At 43.0% G+C, this 19130-nt stretch overlaps 1 protein-coding gene and 1 pseudogene across 1 annotated transcript in view; both read left to right on the top strand.

Moving 5' to 3' along the window:
• The window catches only part of LOC126183935 (serine protease filzig), a 160293-nt gene that overhangs the window by 65964 nt on the left and 75199 nt on the right, over positions 1-19130 (top strand). The gene's annotated exons all lie outside the window — the stretch shown is intronic.
• Positions 3697-3814, top strand: LOC126186080 (5S ribosomal RNA; annotated as a pseudogene).

The raw sequence follows: 19130 nt of genomic DNA on the forward strand, positions 1-19130 counted from the left end.
GTCTTAGCTGTCTCACCATATATGTTTCTTCAGTTTCATATTGTTTAAAGCTTTTGAACATTATTATGCTCTAGGCACTAAATATGCTAAGCTATCGACTTGTGAGGATTATCAAATTCATCAGTTACGTTGTGCACCAGAATGTTCTGTTTAACATCACTAGCGTCAACAAATCAAGAACTAACATCTGATTGCACGACATGTTTAGTGTGGAATGATTATTTATTTATTTGCTTATTTGGAGGTATCAAACGCATAGCTTTCATTATAACAATTTAGTCTATCACCTCGTATGTTTACGTTATTATTCTTATCGAGAATTTTCAGCTGCCAACTCCTTAAACCCCCATGTAGAGTGCACAATGCTCATTCAGAAGCGGCGATGAAAATCACTGTCCTTCGCTTTAACAGGTGTACGTTTTTAAGATACAGGCAGCCATATTGACTAGATGCACAAAATACCGCATAGCTAACATTTGCCCGTTACACAATCGTGAAACACTATCCGATTGATGACTAAAGGGAGTCTCATGGGCAAAGTTAACATCTTTCCAGGTTTGCATTTATAAACTAAATACGCTTCTTTGAATATGTAACTGAATGTACAACTTTGATAGGTCTTGAGATGGAGACATATGTTATTCTAACTGCACAGTAATCAACAGATGCACACATGGTTATTACTTTTATAAATGGCCCGGGTGGCGACACTGAATACGGCAAAGGCTGTTTCTCACCTGAGGCAGAATACAGTTGAGTGATAATTTAGACAATGTTTTGTCCGATGCTAATATTTCAGATCGATTTGCTAATAGCAGATACGTGTAAACAGATGTACTGAGTAAAGTTCTGCAGGGGATCTAGTCAATACATAAAAAGAAAGTTGCTGTTCTACGTACGATGGTGCACTGAAAAGTAACGCCTACGAATTTTTGATTCTGTTCTTAGTATAGGTTGAGGTATTATATGTCATGCATATTATTGGGTCGACTTCGCCACTACGCTGACGCAAGTTGGCACACTCTGCCGCTAGAAAATTCTGAACTGTAGCGTGTAACATGGCGTGTGTAACGTAACTGTGACGGTGAATGAGAGACCCTCAGGATACTGAAAGCACCAATTCCCTTCAGCTTGACAGAGCCAGACCACAGTTGAGGGCTGCGACATCTGCTACAATCCGACGCCTTGGGTTCCGTGTCATCGACCATCCTCCATACGGCATCGACTTAGCCCTAGCCGACTTTCGCCTGTTTCCAAAAGTTAAAGAACACCTCCGAGTACTTCACTTTGATAGTGGTGCAGCGGTGTAGGCAGAGGTGAGGTCGTGGCTCCGTCAACGAAGTCAAACATTCTACAAGGACGGTATAAACAAACTGGTTCGAAAATGGTTCAAATGGCTCTGAGCACTATGGGGCTTTACGTCTGTGGTTATCAGTCCCCTAGAAGTTAGAACTACTTAAACCTTACTAACCCGAGGACATCACACACATCCATGCCCAAGGCAGGATTCGAACCTGCGACCGTAGTGGTCGCGCAGTTCCAGACTTGAGCGCCTAGAACCGCTCGGCCACACCGGCAGGCAAACAAACTGATCTGTCGTTGGGAGAAATATATTCGTCTCTCGGGTGACTATGTTGAGAAATAAATACTTAGACATTAAGAATAAAAGCGCAGAATGTTAATAACGTTTGTTTTATTTTGAAATCCTAAAGAGTTTTCACATAAAACATTGGGAGGCATTGCTTTTCAGGACGCTCTTATAAATCATCGCAGCTCACGTATGTTCTGCATTTGGAAACATGGATCCTATCAATTTACGAGTTGATATTTTCACGTTGAAATATGGCCGTAGCTGTGCTAAAGACAAGCCTGCCTTCAGGGCTTGTTACTGAAGATACTCACTCTCTGCAGAAGCCAACATATTCTGTTATTTGCAACCGTCGTACTTCAGTTTTGCACGATTTCCGAAACTCTGTGAAGTAACGTGCTATGGACCAGTAGTCGTGTGTTGTGTATATGGACTGTACTGTTGTCTACAATAAAGCAGAATTCGTCATAAAAGATTATGTATCAATTCGCTTCTCCCCATAAACACGCCCGTTGCTAACCAGATAGGCCGATGGTGCACGACCACATTCGATGATGGAATAGCAACAGACGTAATACGTAATCTACTAAAGATTGTGAGTGCTCTCCAGAGTAGCCAATATCTCACAGAAGTAATGAAGTTTTCATATCACTATTTTATCAGAGTTTGTGATCAACTGGAAGTATACTGATGAACCAGAGCAGTATGACCACTCTCCACCGCGAGGTTGGATGCCTCCTGGTGGCTTTGCGAACACGTGACTCAGTAAGGGCAGAACGTAAGCGGAAGAGAGGCGAATGGGTGGTCACTAATGAGGAAATCCACTGATATAATAGGTTTTGACAAAAGACCCATTGTTGTGACCTGGAAACGTGAATCTCTGAAACTGTTAAGCTGGTCTCCTGTTGGCGTACAGTTGTCGTGAGCACCTATGGAAAATGGTTGAAGGATGGTGAAATAACGAGTAGGCCATATGGTTTTGGGCAACCACGTCTCATCACAAAAATAGCGGTCGGAGGATCTCCCACTGTGTAGTCCAGGATAGGCAGTGGAAGATTTGACTACAGAATCAATGCTGGTCCAGGCACAGATGTTTCGGAGCACACCGTTCAAAGGCCATTGTTGAATATGGAGCTGCACATCACACCATCCCTGGGTGTTTCTGTGTTGAGCCAACGACGTCGTTAGTTATGATTCCAGTGGGCACAACATCATTGAGTTTTCACCGAAACGTGTCGCCTGTCGAATGAATCGCGTTCCTTCTTACACCAGGTCGATGGTTGAGTCCTTAAAAGCCGTCGTCCAGGCAAATGTCTGCACGAAACATACACCGCGCCACAGATGCAGGCCAGTGAGGGCATAACTACGCTGTGGGGCACATTGAGTTGGGCTTCCATGCGTGGTAATCGAAGGCATCGACAGCAGTGAACTACGTGAACATTATTGACGACCACTGCATCGCTTCATACTTGAAGTGTCCCCTACGGCGACATCTTCCAGCAGGATAACTGTACGTGTCGCAAGGTCAGAATCGTGCTACTTTGGTTTGTGGGGCGTTCTAGTGAACTCACATTGATGTCTTGGCCAGAAAATGTGCCTGATCTGTAACTGCTGGAACACATGTTGGGTGCCCGTAAACCACCATCCTGTAATTTGCGGGAATTGCTTGTCCTGTGACTAGACATCTGGTACATCTGGAATCATGTCAAGGACTTTTAGAATCCATGTCGTCCAGAATATCTGTTGTACCGTGTTTGAAAAGTGGAACAACATGCTATTAAGCAGGTGGTCATCATTGTACACTAACTCGTAATTCGTGAATGCTCTCCAACAGTGGAAATGTGGACTTACATTAAAGCTTCTTGACGGGTAGTGCCTCGCAAGCCATCTTGTTGTATTTACCAAACGCACTTTGCGTCAGACACATAATTGTGGCTAGAACAGATCCCCCTACCACAGAGAAGTTGCTGTTATGCGATGCTTTGCCTGCACGCAGCGACTGTATAGAGTCGTCACAGGGGCAAAAAGCGTTATGTGACAGCCAAACACAAACATATGTTAAGACAGATTGACAACAATTTACAATGGGTTATTAATTAAAGTTTTAAGGCAACGGCCTTGCCGCAGTGGAAAGACCGTTTCCCGTCAGATCACCGAAGTTAAGCGCTGTCGGGCGTGGCCGGCACTTGGATGGGTGACCGTCCGGGCCGCCATGCGCTGTTGCCATGTTTCGGGGTGCACTCAGCCTCTTGATGCCAACTGAAGAGCTACTCGACTAAATAGTAGTGGCTCCGGTCAAAGAAAACCATCATAACGACCGGGAGAGCGGTGTGCTGACCACACGCCCCTCCTTTCCGCATCCTGCTCTGAGGAAACTTTTGTGTCCTGTTAGGCTGATGCGCACCCTCTTTGGAGCTCAGCCATTACTAGGTAGCGCCTGAGTCATAGGCAACTCGGCGCTCTTCTGTGTAGGCTGTGTTCCGTATCTTCTAGAGGACACGGCACATCCAGTACATATCCATGATCATTGGAAATAAGACTAAAATTTTAATGCGTCATTGTTGTTCTACAAAAGAATTACATGATTGCTAATGCAGCTCAAAAGAAGAAAATTTCTTGATTGGCGTAAATAAATCAATAACATTGTTAAATAATGTGACTGTATGGAAATTATAGTTGTCGATTTGTACAATAGTTATCTTGCTTTTCCTCATATTTCACGTATTTTAGACGATTCCTTTATCCTGTTATTAGGCTGACGTGGTATCCACGAAACAATATGAAATAAATAAAACAGGTTTTCTGTTACCGGTATTGTTGTATACACTGTGCAACAGTAGAATGGTCATAATGAGACGCTTTATTTCCATTTTGAATTGCGCTATTTCTGAGGGAATTAATCAGTGAGTGTGCTAGGGGAAACATATAATCAATTGAGTCATTCTACTTTCATTAAAATTACATTTATCTGTCACCTAATTTCACCTCTCATGAACAATGGACATTGCCGTGGTGGATGGCTTGACAGTCTCAACGATTCATTCATCATCATTGACGCAAGTCGCCGAAGTGGTGTCCACTAAAATGACTTGCAATACGGCGGCTGAGCCTCGAAGGGGATATCCCGGCCAATAAATGCCATACGATCATATCATTGCCCGCATTGTAGGTGCAACCACAACTGAATGGTTTCTGTTGAGAGGCCAGACAAACGTGTGGTTCCTGAGGAGAGACAGCAGTCTTTTCAATATTTTCTGGGGTGATTGACTGATCTACCCTTGTGACATCAAACAACACGGCCTTATTGTGCTGGTATTGAACACGGCTAAAAGCAAGGGGAAACTGCAAATGGTTCAAATGGCTCTGAGCACTATGGGACTTAACATCTGAGGTCATCAGTCCCCTAGACTTAGAACTACTTAAACCTAAGGACATCACACACATCCATTCCGGAGGCAGGACTCGAAGCTGCGACCATAGCAGCAGCGCGGTTCCGGACTGAAGCGCCTAGAACCGCTCGGCCACAGAGGCCGGCTGGGAAACTGCAGCCATTATATTTACTTTGGAGATGCAGATCTACTGCACGGATAATTGATGATGGCATCCTCTTGGGCAAAATATTCCGGAGGTGAAGTGGTCCCCCATTCGGAACTACTCAGGTGGAATTGTCATCAGGAAAATAAAACAGGCCATCTACAGGTCGGAAAGTGGAATGTTGGATCCCTTAATAAGGCAGATAGGTTAGAGAATTTGGAAAGAGAATCAGATAGGTTGAAGTTACACATAGTGGCAGTAAGTGAAGTTCTGTGGCAGGATTACTAGGACTCCTGGTCAGGTGCGTACAGAGTGACAAACACAAAATCAAGTAAGGATAATGCAGGAGTAGGTCTAATAATGAATACGAAAATTGGAATGCTGGTAGGCTACTACGAGCAGCATAGTGAATCTGTACGGTGAGCAAGCAATAAAGGAAACCAAAGAATAGTTCGGAGAACAAATTAAAGTTCAGGGAGAGTAAATGGAAACTTTGAGGTTTGCAGATGGCATTGTAATTCTCTCAGAGACAGCAAAAGACAGGAAGAGCAGTTGAAAGGAATGGACAGTGTCTTGAAAACAGGATATAACATTAACAAAGACAAAGCAGGTGTAACAGAAGGTAGCAGAATTAAATGCTTATGAAATTCCGAGGGAGTGCTGAAAAATAATGCTTCCGAATTTTTTATGTGAAAACCCTTAAACCTTTTTAAGTGAAACAACGCTATTAACATTCTACATCTTTATTCTTCGCGTCTAAATATTTGCCGCACTCTGCCGCTAAAGGGCAGAAATTGTAGAGGGAGACCAAGAGCCGAATACGGTAAACTGATTCTAAAGGATGTCAGCTGCGATAGTTATTCGGAGATGCAGTAGCTTGCACTGGATAGAGTCGCGTGGAGAGCTGCATCAGACCAGTCTTTCGACTGAAGACCACAGAAAAAACAACAAAAAGAGGTATTACATATAACCTCTCCGTCTGTTGTGAAATTATTTATTCTGAAATTCATTGTGCGAAAACTTTGCATAGCACATTAAACCCGTGGATCATCAAGAGCTCCTCTAGAACAGTTTGTAAAATCACACTTAAAATAACTTCCGAAGGTTCATAGAAATCAATAGGAATGACAAGAAAAAGGGCGGATTTAGTTAGAAAATAAACGAAAATGCTCGTGGAAAACGCGAAGACGACATTCGAGTAATTCTCACGTAGTGACCTTCGCTACCGAATTTGACATCTTCGACAGTATTTTCAGAAGGTCATTCCAATATTTCACTTGGCAGCTTTCCGCAGGCTGTAGCCTTTTCAGATTTTACAGGTCATGTAGTACAGTTCATCTGTCAGCCGTGTGAGTGAAATGCTAAATGACCTGTGAAATGGCAGCTGATATTTACAAGCAGCAGCCTGCTACACTTTACAGGGCGTTCACCCTTTTGGCGACAATATGGCCTTGGCACTTCCAAACCACCGACAGCGCCTGCGACGTACTATTTTTGCGTCTGATCGTCACAGTCTCCTCCAAACAGCTTTTGGTGTGTTATTTACTAGCTTCAAAGTTTCTTTTAACCTCCCATTTCTCTTAACACATAAATTACACACCCAAAGAGGTTTCTTTCTTCTGTATTTAGAGTTTTTTAGAGATGGTAGATTTGCATATAGGAGATAGGTGAACGCTACCATGAATCATCAACATCAATACAAAAGGGCATCTTCCTTTTCCAGCCGTTAGCACCACATATACTAAAAGATTATTTAACAAACACTCTTCGCAAGAGTCTTAACAAAGTCCGTCATTCACTCGTACTGTATATTTTTAGAGAAACAGGTGCTAGTGTGAACAATTTGAAGTCGAATACTTCGGATTAATGCATTTTCAACTTTATAAAGGCATCACGGAACAGATTTCTGAAGCTGGCAGCTTGATACCTCAACAAAAGTATGTATTACGACGATTTCACCGCAGAATAACTGCTACTCAGTGATTGGTTTCATTCCTTTTTGTTTGAAGATCTTCGTTTCATTTTAAAACTGGGCGTATTCTTTTAAGAGCCTGGAGCCACGTAAATATTACGTTTCTGGAAGGATGGTCTGGTCACCGTTATTAAATTTATTGGCCGCATTAGGTCCCCCATGTTATCCTATTAAAAACATTATTTGGCGCAAAAGAAATAAAAAAAAGAACACAAAATGGAACTCCAAGCAAAGCATTCCGAAGAACGCTTAAATTAAGTGACCATAGGTGGTGAGTTTCTTTAAGTCTTAATTTAAATTACTTGAAAGTCATTCAGCTGTTTTAGAAACTATGGCTGCATCAGGATGCTGATGTTGAGTAAGTGTTCAAGGAGACTATCCAGCTAAGATCATCAGTCTCCTATTCTACTCCAGATCACTCCAGACTATTCTAGACTACTCTATCGGATGGGTATGTAAAATTCCGATTTAAAAAAATAATTCCAATTAAAAAATCATTTTGTTTGTAACGGGAAACAAACCCACGCTTTCTGTCAATACTGGGCGTCGCATGAAAAATGTGATGAGGGGCATCTGTTTGGGTTCATTCCAACTACACATTGCAAAAACCAAATATATGCAGAAAGGGCAGAGAAAATGCAACTGACGACTCTTAGGAGGGACGCGTGGTGTATTGGTGAATACTACGGGGATATTCGTTTCTTATAGTGGCGAGGGATATATTTTAATCTGTGCCCTCTTGCTTTAATTTTCGTCAGTTTCTGCATTTTGTAGATGCAAATCGACAAACACTTGATAGTGCTGTGGCAGAAATTGTTATCCCGAGACTCGACATTCGTTGCTACTACGCTCCTGATGTTACTGGTTTTTGATCTTGATACCGAAGCGCCAGTTTGATTTGCGTGCAGATGTCGGCTTTTGCGCTCTAGAATTGAGTGTCAAAGTATGGGGATCACATTTCACAAGAGGTTAGCCTGTTAAAATCTGCAAGAAAAAGAATCATCGTGGATACAACTGTTTCGCTAGCAGGCTTTGAGAAGTGGAAGCGAACTGTTTCCAACAAACAGACTGCACTTCACGTAGTCTGACAAGTCACTCGGTACTGGTATATATAATGTGGCGTTGAAACGTTGTTGTTGTTGATCCTTCTTTCGGATGGAGATATCGAGATCTACTTTTTGTGGGAGTGAGTTGCGTACCAACAGCAATTTCTTCTCTTGTCTGTTTCAAATATATCTATAAAAAAAATGGTTCAAATGACTCTGAGCACTATGGGACTTAACTCCTCAGGTCATCAGTCCCCTAGAACTTAAAACTACTTAAACCTAATTAACCTAAGGACATCACACACATACATGCCCGAGGCAGGATTCGAACCTGCGACCGTAGCGGTTGCGCGGTTCCAGACTGTAGCGCCTAGAACCGCTCGGCCACTCCGGCTGGCTTCAAATATCAGTTAAGAAAAACTACTCTTTATATATATTCGCAAAACTCATAACTAATTATGTCGACACTGGATACATCATACACAGAGCACTAAGGAAATGTACCAGTGCTTGCCAAACACAAAAGAAATATTAATTTGTCAGCTAAACAACTCTTATCAGCCTCAGAAGGAGTAAAATATGGACTTTATACGCTTCTGCTGATACCTCGTGCCTGTTTTCAGACACTAAAAGCACTTGGGAAGTGTTTTTAGAAGCGCGATTAAAATAAATACCTTAAAACGACGCAGTGTGGTAATTAAATGTACTAGTATAAGGCATCCAGTTCGAGTATAAATACAAACTGACACATGAAATGTTTTGTTTATGGAAGACACAAGTTTTCGTGTATTTCTGGATATCGGAGAAGTACACTTCAGTATTGTAAATGGAAAATCAGATTTTAATAAAAAATTAAATTACATCCTTAATGCTTGAAAATTTATCAGGACAATACAGAGGCTGTACTTAAAATTTTCTCGGTTTTCTTGCCCCGACAGATTTTAGTGACAATTCAAGCTTTCGCTGACAAAGTCTGTCATTGCAGTTGATAGCTGTCGCCGTGTAGAAGTCAAGAAATTTATACATACTAGCGATTGACCGATATCAGTGTAACCAGTCATGTTGGAAATTAAATAACTCGGCGTTGTCCACAACAGTCTCTCACCATCGAGCGTCCACTTCTAGATACCAGCAAGGGTACAGCTACTATCCCGGACAAAGGTTTTATTGCACATCCTGGTTTCAAAAACTTTCTTGACAACAGATCCCAGTTGCCTATGTCAAGGCGGAGCATAAGATTTTTATCTCATCAAAATCCATCTCTCGTAATGTGGTTTCTGGAGAACATAGAATTCTTAGCCCATTCGTAATCATACATACACAGTGCTTCTTATTGAGCGGCATCTGGCAAAATAATTGAAATGACTCCAAGCACTATGGGTCTTAACATCTGAGGTCATCAGTCCCCTAGCCTTAGAACTACTTAAACCTAACCAACCTAAGGACATCACACACAACCATGCCAGAGATAGGATTCGAACCTGCGACCGTAACAGCAGCGTGGTTCCGGACTGAAGCGCCTTGAACCGCTCGGCCACAGGGCCGGCCGGTATCTGGCACATTTGGTTTATCTTTATGGTGGACACAATAAATGGTACCTTACTGTAGCTGCCAGGAATAGTGACGGTCACCCAGGTTCTGTTTCTCGTATTTCTCTACAGTGGGGATACGTCATGTACACCATGTGATCAAAAGTATCCGGACACCTGGCTGAAAATGGCCTACAAGTTCGTGGCGCCCTACATTTTAATGCTGGGATTCAATATGGTGTTGACCCACCCTTAACTTTGATGGCGACTTCCACTCTCTCGTGTTGAAAGATGTAATCGCCATCCCCGAATTGCTCTTCAACAGTGGGAAACAAGAAGGTGCTTAAAACATCAATGTAGACCTGAGCTGTGATAATGCCACGGAAAACAACAAGGAGCAAGCCCCCTCCATGAAAACCACGACCACACCATAAATCTACCGCATCCGAATTTTACTGTTGGCACTACACACGCTGACAGATGACGTTCAGCGGGCATTCGCCATGCCCACACCCTGCCACCGGATCGTCATATTGCATACCGTGATTCGTCACTCCACACAACGTTTTTCCACTGTTCAATCGTCCAGTGTTTACGCTTCTTACACCAAGCGAGGCGTCGTTTGGCATTTACCGGCTTGATGTATGGCTAATGAGCAGCCGCTCGACCATGAAATTCAAGTTTCCTCACCTACCGCCTAACTGTCATAGTACCTGCAATGGGTCCTGATGCAGTTTCGAATTCTTGTGTGATGGTCTGGATAGACGTCTGCCTATTGCGCTTTGAGACCCTCTTCAACTGTCGGCGGTCTCTGTCAGTCAACAGACGAGGTTGGCCTGTAGGCCTTTGTGCTGTACGTATCCTTTCACGTTTCCACTTCACTATCACATCGCAAACGGTGGACCTATGAATGTTTAGCGTACAGACGTATGACGCAATGACACCCAATCACCTGACCACGTTCGAGGTCCGTGAGTTCCGCGGAGTGCCCCATTCTGCTCTCTCACGATGTCTAATGACTACTGAGGTCGCTGATATGGAGTACCTGGTAGTAGGTGGCAGCACAATGCACCTAATATAAAAAAAGTATGCTGTTGCGGGTGTCCGGATACTTTTGATCACATAGTGTATGTGCAGTTGACATCTTCTAGCTCCAAGGATCCCCTTTATTTGGCCGCAACAACTTTATTCTTGTGTCACTTACTGCTTAACTTTTGACTCAGAAGGGGAAATTGCTAAACACGATGGCATAATGTGGGTTCACAAATCCATCATTGGTTTGCGCGCTGCAGTTGTGTAAACCTTGTTTATGTCTTTTTGGCAGTTCGAGACAGGGTGGATTTCATCAGCATCAAGTAGTCAGATTCGGGTGGAAGTAGGCACATAATGAATGCCTCCCCTAAACTGTCACATCACGGGGTTCTCTGTGTTAACGATGAACGTTCGCCTATTACTTCATTTATGCAAGACAGGAATTCTCGCCTGTGGACAAAGTGCGTAGGACAAGAAAAAAATGTTGGGCTCCTCCAAACTGTACCGCTTCTTTGGTTCCTCTAACAGACTTCTCCTTAAACGTGGTAGTTGCGTTTTTCCCGGAGCGATTATTTTTGAAATCAATCCTAGTTTATCTTAAGGTTGAAAAACTTTCAGACTCGAATGTCCGTTTATATAGAAGCCTCCTCCGAAAAATATCATGCGTTATAAAGCAGCAGAATACTAAGTACTGCTGAAGAAGTTTTGCATTCGATTTGAACTTGCTTAATCATTTCACTGAAACTTGTCACTGTGTAACTCATTATCTTACCTTGCAATGTTGGGAAATGTACTCATTCATTTCTAATTTGCTTAAACCGTTTCATCGAGTCTGGTACAGTACTGCGGTCTACTACACAAATTACATCTGAACGTAGCACCAATTCGATTTAAACTTGCTTAATCAGTTCTGTTAAACAGTAGTTCTCCCTCCACGAATTGCAGAGGTTACCAGAAGAACTGATTAAATAACTTTACCCTAAAGGGCTGATGGTTCCCAGTGCTCACGATACCATACGGCTTTTTTGTTCAAAGCTCTCCCACGGTGCTGCATTGATCAGTTATTTTAACAGAGTTATAGCCTATACGTGAGATATGAAGAGTGACTCTGTTTAAAAATTTGCTAATACGAACCAATTAGCACAACATCAAGTGAAAGACGTCCCATGAAAATATTCGAGCAGACGCCTTGAAAATTTCTGTTACTGAGGTACCCTCAACATAATTATTGCTTTTAATGTTTTAATGATCAGCAAGTCAGATATGATCGTAGTGAAAGTGGGAATTTAACGCTCGTGTACGTGAAACCAAAACTGAGCAGTATGCAGGCCCTCACGGGGAAGAAACACGCAATAGTAATGGTTACAGATTAATTGATATTGCTTTATTTAACCGGCTTAGAATTATGAACATAGTATTCAAACATTAAATTAGCCACAAATTCACCTGGGAATCTAGGGAACTCAGATCAGTGATAGATTATATTCTTTGCAGTAACAAAGTGGTTGGTGTGGTATTGGATGTAAGAATGTTTCGAGGTTCTGAAATTCACTCTGACCACTTCTTCCTAGTAAGCCCCATACGAATAAGACCAAGATAGCGACAACGCTGTACAATCTATAAAGAACTTGTCTTCCACGTAATCCCGATATACTTTGGTTATACCAAATACGACTTCAAAAATGGCTCTGAGCACGATGGGACTTAACATCTGAAGTCATCAGTCCCATAGAACTTAGAACTACTTAAACCTAACTAACCTAACGACATCACAAACATCCATGCCCGAGGCAGGATTCGAACCTGCGACCGTAGCGGTCGCGCGGTTTCAGACTGAAGTGCCTAGAACCGCTCGGCCACACCGGCCGGCAAATACGACTTGATGAGCTAGTGAAAATACCACCTATAAAACAAATCTCAAAGGAAGAATGGAAGGATCTCAAATACATTCCAAGAGAAGCTGCCTGTCAGAGGCTTGGCAGAAAACCAAAATGGCATAGGAAGAAAGTACTGAGAAAATGGGATGATAATGCCGAATAGGCTGTAAAGAATAAACGAGAAGCATTTGTAAAATATCTCTCAATAAGGAAACAGGGAGATAAAATAATATATCATAGGAGGAGCGCAATCGCGAAAAGAGAAACACGCAGAAAACACATAAACAGTTGGGAAGCATTTGTTGCCCATTTGAACACGGTATTTACAAACCCGAACCACAAACGTTCAAAATATTAAAAAAATCTGAACACTTAGATTAAAGAGAATGTGAAAGTAAACCACATAAGTCAACAGAAACAAATAATTACAATTCTGACAGATGATCACGTTCCCTAGCAACTTATCGGTAATACATACAAAATTTATAGAACAGATTTAATCTGTGTCAAGGAATAGGACAAATTATCAGAGTGGGATAGAATATATGCCCTCATTAAAATCAGCAGAACCACAGAGCTTAATGACTCACTTTTTGGAGGTGATTTAGCACTTGTAGCATCTTCAGAGGCTGACTTGCAGCGTTTACAGATTACATCCGAGAAACACAGCATGGACACCAACTCCAGAAAAACAAAAACAGTGGTCTTCTGCGGAAAATACCCAGTACAAAGAAAGATCTTTTTGGCAAATAAAGTCCTAGAAAGAGCGAACACATTCACATATTTAAGTTATAAACTATCCTTTCTGGAAGAAACTGGCCCCCGAAACAGCAACCAGGTATACCAAATCAATGGGAGTAATAAATAATGTGATGAAACCTTCCCTAATCTAGAATCATACTAGAATACGCCTTTATAGTACCTTAGCAACACCTCTACTGTGCAAGGACAGTGAAGTGAAGCCTAGACAGTAAAGGCAAAAGACGCTAAAAGACTAAAAGACTGTGAAATGAAATTCTTGAGACGAACAGCTGGTTAGAACGAACAGGATCACAAAAGGAATGAAGCTGTGCTGAAGAAACTTAAAATGGCACCCATCACCTATTATATTCAAAATTATCAAAATAGCTGGGGAATACATCTACAACGACTGAGCCCAAAGAGGATCCCAAAGTCCATGCTACATTACCACCCCAATAGCGTAAGATCTATAGGTCGACCAATGAAAAGAAGACAGGAGAACTCGACGAGATCGTAAGAGGCCTAATAGCTGGAGGAAGATAATGATGAAGATATCGGCAGGAAGTTAAAATGGAACGTGGTTTCCCTTAGAGCCGCCGTGTTTAATGACACAACAGCATCGCACGTTACGTAAGATATTTTTGTAAAGCACTATATATTTGACCAGAAACATCCGTTCTACTTAGAAATGCCACCGTCTCTAGATTGAGATTAGATTCGTTTTGGGTAGGTTCACTCCTGTCGCGAGAATTGGGCCCTACAGGGCGGACCGAGACTGTATCTCCTCATTAAAAGTCACTACTCGGTGAAGTGCGGCTGCTACTAAAATTGTTCGTCCCATTAATTCATTAACTATTCAATTCACTGCTCGCATTCACCCGTTACTAAAGTGTGACGGAGGATGCGAAATTTCATGTATCGTTTGAAACTTTTTGTGAAACACGGGACTTAGCTGTGATAGTTGATTACGTAATTTAAACTGTAAGTACAACCAACAACTTTTACTATCAGATTACCTTCCCTGTACGTTATTTACAATCCTCGACGTTTTCCAGTGATTGACAGTTATAGTTTCGTCTAATCATTCATCGATTAAAAATTGATTAAGTATGGGAGAATGTGTGAAGAATTCAGTCATGAGTGTACAGACAACAGTTTATAAAGTGCAGTCGGGGACGAGGGATGATTCTCTGAGAATCAATAAAAAGTGTACTACTTATTAATTAGGCGATCTTTTAACAAGTAACTGTATTAAAGATTCATAATTAAACGGAAATTAATTATTTCTTTGAATTATTCGCATTATTCTTGGAAACACTCAAATTATTGATCCATGGCCTCTTGTACGCAATAACAAGCATGTAAAAATATTAAAATTATTCTTCCACGGACTGTGTGTCTGATGATTTCAGGCATCGATACTTTAGGGTAGAGTTGTAAAACCACCGTACGGCAGTTGTCCTAGTAGTCCTGGACAGTTAAGATCGTAACTATATTACCGGCGTATTGGGTGTGTTGTATATCTAGCGAGGGTTACCTCATTTCGATCTCTCTGTCTACGTGTGCCATCGATGCCTCATTACATTCGCCTAGAGACCTGAACACTGGACTCGCATTCGGAAGGACGACGGTTCAATCCCGCGTCCGGCCTTCCTGATTTAGGTTTTCCGTGATTTCCCTAAATCACTCCAGGCAAATACCGGGATGGTTCCTCTGAAAGGGCACGGCCGACTTCCTTCCCCATCCTTCCCTATTCCGATGAGACCGATGACCACGCTGTCTGGTCTCCTTCCCCAAACCAACCAACCAACCAACAGAGACCTGAAGCGGTGAACCGTCTAGGAGCTGAGTGAGGATATATAAAGTGCTGAGTAACCTGCGGAACATCCTTGTTGTACGTAGTCTGCCTGTTACTTAAAAATAAACAGTACTTATGGCAAAAATTTAAATTGTCAATGTTTAGTTCAGGTTTTATTCGAAAATTGTTGATTTAGTACATGAAACAGAGGGATATTGTAGTAAAAATAAAAAAGTACACATTTATCATATTACTCTAGAAGAAGCAGTTCCACCAGAAAACGTAAAATTAAAAAAAAGAACACCCAAAACAACAACATATCAAAAATCGCTTCATTACTTCGTCGAGGTTATATAAAACATGTTTCTGTTATTTATAAACAACTTTCGCACTTATCAGTAATAACAGGAAATTACGATGAAGAACGTACAATTGAATAAAAAACAACAACAATAATTATATAGATTTTTTTATGTTTGTGCGTGTTAATTGCACTTACATGAAAAGCAGTGGCTTTCGTTACATCAAAGTGCAGAAGTTACGCGATCGACTAATTTTGGTTACTTATAGAATGCAATTTATATTTTGTAAGGATAAAAATACACCATGGTCGAACACTGCACAGTGTGAGTTTCTAATTATGTGTAAAACAAAAAAAAAAACAAATGTACAAAAAGCAAAGAGAAATAGTCGGCTCCCATTTTCTCTGACACGTTCATTTGTGCTTCTTCGTCTACCAATGCAACCGGTACTATCCGTAATCCCAGCATTTACTACGTCATTTATGTGGTATACCAAAACTACAGTAAAGTATTTTTGGTAGAGTGCAACTGTGCTTGAGGATGATACGACGAGAGCCAAAGTTAACAGATTTGTGTTTATGGACCACAGCAGGTGAGTGTGCCAACATGATGATAAGGCAGAAAGGTCATCTCTCTCAGGCGGCTGTTCTCATTCTTCGAGGACCTGTTTGTGGTTCACCAGATGTGCGTCCCGTTGTAGTAGTAGTAGCCGCCACACAGAAGGCGCTGGTGGAAGGTCATGCGCCAACGGCAGCAGAAGTGGCACGTGGAAGACGGGTTCTAGCGGACAATGACTGAGTCGCCTGCCACCAGTGACCCTTAGACGTTGACCCTGTCTCCAGCTTTAGTGTCTAGCTACAGGCGGAAGCGTCCTGGCTTCAAATTCCAGGAGAACTGAGACTTTGTTCGCGTGATGCCATGTGGCAATAAGCACAGTGACACAGAGAGATAAGCTCCTCCTACATTTACATACATACTCCGCAAACTACCGTACGGTGCATGGCGGAAGGAACTTTGTAAAACTGCTAGCCATTTCCTTTCCGGTTCCACTCGCAAACTGAGTGAGGGAGAGACGACTCTCTACACAGGACATTATGACCAGCGACGTACTACGATGTAAACTCATCCAAGCGATAGCAGCGTCACCTGGTGAGGAATGTTTGCTAGTCAGACACACGCACGGTACATGTAGTATCAGTGAGCGAGCTGTCCATATGTAGAATGGGGATGTCGCGCGATCTATTTGAGTTTGACCAGGGGCAGATTGTGATGGCTGGAGGCCCGGCACGAGCATTTCGGAAACTGCTCGACATTTTGGGTGCTGGTGGAGGGCTGTGGTGAGTGTCTTCAACATGTGGTGAAACCAAGGTGGAACCACGTCGAGACGTCGTCGGTTTGGCCTGGCACTCCTCATTGCAGATGTCGGACGTCGTGAGCTGGGCAGACTGAAAAAACAGGACAGGCAGCGACTTTAATGCTGGGCAAATTACAAGTGCGTCTGAACACACAGTGCACCGAACACTCCCAACGATGGGCATCCGCAGTCGAAGACGCATGCATGTGCCAACGTTAACATCACGACATCGGCAACTACGACTGAAATGGGCATGTGACCATCGGCACTGTACGATGGCACAGTGGCAAAGCATTCCATGCTCTGATGAATCCCGATACCTTCTTCATCATGACGACAGGAGAGCGCGAATCCGTCATCTTCCAGGAGAACAGCTCCTTGACACCTGTACTGCGGGACAGAGACAAGATGGCGGAGGCTCCATTATGCTGTGGGGAACATTCTCGTGGGCATCCATGGGACCAGTGGAGCTCGTACAAGGCACCATGACGCCCAAGGAGTATCGTGTACTGGTTGCAGACGACGTACACCCCTTCATGACGATCACATTTCCCGTCGGCAGTGGCGTTTCTCAACAAGATAACTACAAGATAATGCACCATTTCATAAGGCCAGGAGCGTGATGGAGTGGTTCGAGGAACACAGTGGCGTGTTCCAATTGATGTGCTGGCCCCTCAACTCGCCAGATCTGAACCCGATCGAACACATCTGCGATATGACTAAACATAGCGCCGGAGCTCAACGCCCCACTCTCCGTAATTATGGGGAATTACGTGACTTGAGTGCAGATATGTTGCCACCTCTCTCCAGCGTCGTATCAGCACCTCGTTGCTTCCATGCCACAAAGCGTTGCCGCTGTTTCTGGGTCGAAGGTGGACATACTGGCTCATAGGTACGTTGTCATAATGTTCTGGCCCTTCGAGGTCCTCATGAGAGATGCTAGTTGATCGCATCAGAATCGTTTTGTAGTGTGCCGCGAACGCCGACTGTCTAAACTTTTTCAGCAATGTTTCATGAAAAGAACGTCTTCTTCTCTCCAGGGATTCTCACCTGAGTTCACACAACATGACCGCTATGTCCGCTCCCGGTAGCTGAGTGGTCAGCGCGACAGAATGTCAATCCTAAGGTCTATGAATTGCTTCGATATCTTCTTTTAATACATCCTGGTAGGGATCCAAAATACTTGGGCAGTACTCAAGAATGGGTCGCAAAACGCAGATGTTTTTATAGATGAGCGACGCTTTCCTAGAATCTTTACACTAAACCGAGGTCGAGAATTCATCTTTCCTACAACTGACCGTACGTGCTCTCTCATTTTGCAACGTTAAGTAGGGTATTTAACCGCGGCAATGCCGCACACCACTCTAATGTAATCTAAATTTGCAGGATTGTTTTTCCAAGTCATCGTCATAACTTACATTTTTCCAAATATAGAGCAAGCTACCGTTCATCACCCGAAACAGAAATTCTGTCCTCGTCATCCCATATCCTTCTACAATCACTCAACGACGACATTTCCCGTACACTACATCGATATCAGCAAACAGTCACAGAGTGCTGCTCGCTCTATCCGCCAGATCGTTTTTATATATACTGAGAGAGAAAACAATATCGGTACTATGACATTTCCGTGCCGCATTCCTGACGATGTCTGTGTCTCCCAAATGGTTCAAATGGCTCTGAGCACTATGGGACTCAACTGCTGAGGTCATTAGTCCCCTAAAACTTAGAACTAGTTAAACCTAACTAACCTAAAGACATCACAAACATCCATGCCCGAGGCAGGATTCGAACCTGCGACCGTAGCGGTCTTGCGGTTCCAGACTGCAGCGCCTTTAACCGCACGGCCACTTCGGCCGGCTACTCACCTCCCAGGACAACGTACCGTGTGCTAATAATTAAGAAGAACTAAACTAAACTACGCTCGAACAAGCCATGAAGGCCCAACGGTACCGACCGGCCGCCGTGTCATCCTAAGACAACGGGCGTCACTGGATGAGGATATGGAGGGGTATGTGGTCAGCACATCTCCCGGCCGTATGTTGGTTTACGAGACCGGAGCCGCTACTTCTCAAGCAAGTAGCTACTCAATTTGCCTCACAAGGGCTGAGTACGCCCCGCTTGCCAACAGCGCTCGGCAGACCAGATGGTCACCCATCCAAGTGCTAGCCCAGCCCGACAGCGCTTAACTTCGTTGATCTGACGGGAACCGGTGTTATTACTGGGGCAAGGCCGTTGGGACTAATATTAATAAATAGCTAAAAATAATCGATGTGACTCGACAGTTGATCTAGGAGAGAATGATATGCCATTATTATTCTGATGCATAATAACTGGCCACTTAGACTAAAGTTTTT

This window comes from Schistocerca cancellata, chromosome 4, assembly GCF_023864275.1.
Source record: "Schistocerca cancellata isolate TAMUIC-IGC-003103 chromosome 4, iqSchCanc2.1, whole genome shotgun sequence".
NCBI classification, from domain to species: Eukaryota; Metazoa; Arthropoda; class Insecta; order Orthoptera; family Acrididae; genus Schistocerca; species Schistocerca cancellata.